The following is a 4,048-nucleotide window of genomic DNA, read 5'->3' as shown; positions in this document are numbered from 1 at the left end:
TTAGAACCAAATTAATCGAAACTATAAAATTATTGTAATTGATATGGCTCATGCCTTAACCTTTATAGAGGGATATATTTTAATATACTATTTTGATTCTTAAACAGATTATTCTTATACATTTCATTCGATAATATAAAGTTATAGACATCCCCAGCCAGTACTTTATCAGATGGTTAAGTTAAATTTTAATCCTCTGGATACTTCCTCCCTCCTGTTTGAAGACTAAACCAGCATGGATGGATATATTTCGTTATACTCCTCCAATTCTCGAATGAATTATTCTTATATATTTCATTCAATGATATGAAGCTATAGACACCTCTGATCTATTCATCAGATGGTTAGATTTAATTTTGATCCCCTAGTACCCCTCTCTCTCGTCTCAAGCCTAAACTGACATGGAGAGATATATTTCGATATACTCCTCTGATTCTTGAATGAATTATTTCTATATGTCCCATTCGATGATACAGACGTATCTATACCTCCATTTCATTCATCAGATAGGAAGATTGATTTTTGACCCCGAGATCTCCTTCCTCCGACTCAAGCCTAATTATGTGAAGCTTCTAAATATAAAAAGTTAAAATAAATAAAAAAATTATTAATATAGTTTGACTTATATGCTATGATGGCTGTGACAACGAGCTCAGCTAATCATGCAGATGTGGGTCTCAGAGAATCTCAACTATTGTGTTGTGGATGGCATCCTAGAAGCTCTGTAATCACTGGCAAAAAAGACTCTGCACGATCTGCTCGACATGTGCATCACCCCACATTTGGATCGTCAAGGCTTGAGAGGAGGATGTCGAAGACTAGCGAGCTACTGGAGGGTCGAACCTATGTCCGAACCCTATGATTCAATTCCTAGTAATCCCTTCAATGGCCCTGAGCTATCTCTCGAGGTCAAGGAGGGGCTGAGAGGATAGATCCTCACCATGCCATGCTACAATGTACTCCATGTAATCTGTCTATACAGTTTAAAAATTTATTAGCGATATTATACATATCAATATATATAAAAATTTAATAAATAATATTTTATTTTATCATAATCCATCTGGATTTAGAATCTAAGTAATCATCAATCCTTTTATACTGGTGCATAGCCTCCCATAACTATAGCTACTATGGTACATGACCCAACTATCGTGTCTATAATAAATAAAGAAATCAAGTTAATAAAAACTAACTTATGACAAACTAAATACGAGATTAATATAAGTTTAAAATTTTTACCAATCTATCTGCAATGACGTGTGTGCCAATAAAGCCACCGGTGTGCTTGATCAGATCCTGCTAGATGGTCCATTCTATCGAGCCCTTTACCTCTTCACTGCTCCACTAGTCACAGAGGACCTCTTAAACATCCCTCTGCATCCAGTGATCAATGAAAGACTTTCAATTTGATGGTGACTCAGAACTAAAGAACTCAATGGTAGACTGCCTGAGATGGTATAGCCCATCACGGATCTGACGTGTGGCGATCTCCTCAAAGGTCCAACGATTGGCCTCCTTATCCTGAGGAGTCTCGAATCGATAGTATGACGATAAATAAAAGATGGTATATATTAATAAATAAAATATAAATATATCATAAATTTAAAAATTAAATATCTTTGACTTACCAGAAACAGCTCCCATGCAATATCACGAGCCCTCGACGATCAATTGGAGAACTCGTTCATCAGCCTCGACATCAATCATCTGATGATCCTGATAATGACATGAGACACCCCAGGCTCCCTAAATGTCCTACAAAATTGATTGTGAACAATAACCATTGATTCTAAAATGATAATTTTTTTTTAAAAAATATTACTCAAAGATCTAGTACTTACGTACGGCTCTAAATATGCACTAGCTCTCTATCCTTTGGTCGAGTTAGAGATGCCACGAGCCAGATGGATCCTCTACCATTGTGCTGAGGCTCAAAGCTGGCCACTGCTCTGTATGACTGTGGGGTCAATGGTGATCCCACATCGTCCAAACCCGAGAGTAGTAAAAGATCATAAAAAATATTATATCATATAGTAAAAAAATAAAATAACCTAATTGAGAATTTCTAGTGCTAGATTCTATCCTGTGGTGTGGGTGCTATAGAACCACATGAGTTGCCTACATGAGAGCTCTCTCCTCGAAAGTTCTATCCTCAGCTAGCACAGCTCCATCCTCTAGGAGTACTCATCCTGTAATCTCTAAAAATAAAAATAAATATATTCATGGATTAATTATACAAATATAACAAGCAATGTAATAATTGAAATGATGCAAGATAAGTATGAAAAGCAAATAAAATAATAAAAATTATTCAAATATGGCTCCATCTACTGTGGGGCCGACTCCTGCTACATGCCAGTCTTCTCCAGCATGCCAAAGTTGATTCCTTTATCCTTGAGGTTGACTTCTTCCTTCCTGGGGTTGACTACTCATCTTCTTCTTCAGATCTTTGGTATCCTTCAGATTTTTCTTTTGATTCTTCCTCTTCCTTCTCTTCTTTCACTTCTTCCTCTTCTTCTTCTTCTTTACCTTCCTGGATAGGATGCTCCTTAAAACAAACTCAGTATGATCTACCTCCTTATGTTGGCCATCGTATAGGAGAATTTTTGAAGCATCCAACTCTGTATTTATTAAAATAACCTAATTGAAAATTTTTTGTGTTAGATTTGTTGAAAAATATGTCCCAAAAGCCAATCGTCAATCTGTTGACGGTTGAGCAACCTTGTATTGTAATTGATTTGTTAATAAATAAAATATATTTTTGGTATCTTCATCATAAGTTTTCATCTTCTAATGAACTTCGTTGTTGTGATGAAATTCTTAGGACTATTTAGGTTCGATAAAGAGAGAATTTATCGATTAGACTTTAAAACTGTTCACGACCAAATGATAGACTGTTAATAAGGATGACAACTTCTATCGAGCATAGGTCGCTGTAGGCCATATGGGTTGGTTGTCCTCTTAACCAAGGAGTGTGAAGACACTGGTATGGCATACAGAAGAGATATAATGGTACATCATTATTGAACGTGACCAACTCCAGAGCATTTTACTATCGAGAATGTCTCTGATGGGATATAGGTATAAGTATCCCTTAGACCTGAGATTGCCTCAGTGATTTGCAAGCAACTCACTGTGCTTTGGTATTGGACTAACTGAATTTCTAATTCAATGACGGAAGGCTTTTGGGTACAGTCAAATACTTGCGAAGTCAGAGTGTGATCAAGATGGGATTGACCACTCCAAGAGTTAGAGAAGAATGAGTCACTGTATTTCAATTTAGCAAAATCTTGGCCAGGATAATCCATCAGATGGATTTGATATTTTAAAATACAATGTGGACAATCTGATCAGCATTGACAGTTGAACTCTGAGGTATCCTATGAGTATTTTGGTCAAAGAGATAAATTATATGAAAACTATATCCGCATGGGTTCTAAGGATGTTGTTCTACACATTCGACCTATCCGATCGTCAGGTACCATTGCTAGATGATCACTTTGATTGGTATAAAATTTATTTCTATACTATCAACTTAAGTTCAAACCTATGAGGTCACACACATTAGAGTTTGTGATCTGATCGGATGGTTGATCAATGATTAAGAATCATTCTAGGGTTAAACGACCAATACGATTGACATTTAACCTAGTACAAGTGTTGTAAGAGGATCAATTAGTAATTTGATTACTAATTAGCTTAATTTGATTAAGCCAATGGCTGAGATTAATTTTAATTAAATATGATTTAATTAAATTTAGTTTGAGCTTGATTGGATCAAGTCCAATTAGTTTATTGGATAAGCCAAGTGCAAGGAAAAACTATTCCTAGTTCAATTAGGACTTGGATCAACCTAATTTTTAATTAGATTAAAAAATTAAATCAGATTTAAATATAATTTAATTTGATTAAATTAGATTCTTAATTGGATTAAGATCTATTTTAATTGGATTGATTTGATTTTGGTTTGATTTGATTTGAGAAACCAAATTTGAACAAGTCATAGATTGAATCCTAGTAAGACTAAGATTCCATCTTGTGCCAC

Source organism: Elaeis guineensis, chromosome 1, assembly GCF_000442705.2.
Source record: "Elaeis guineensis isolate ETL-2024a chromosome 1, EG11, whole genome shotgun sequence".
NCBI lineage: Eukaryota > Viridiplantae > Streptophyta > Magnoliopsida > Arecales > Arecaceae > Elaeis > Elaeis guineensis.
This window is presented reverse-complemented; position numbering follows the sequence as displayed.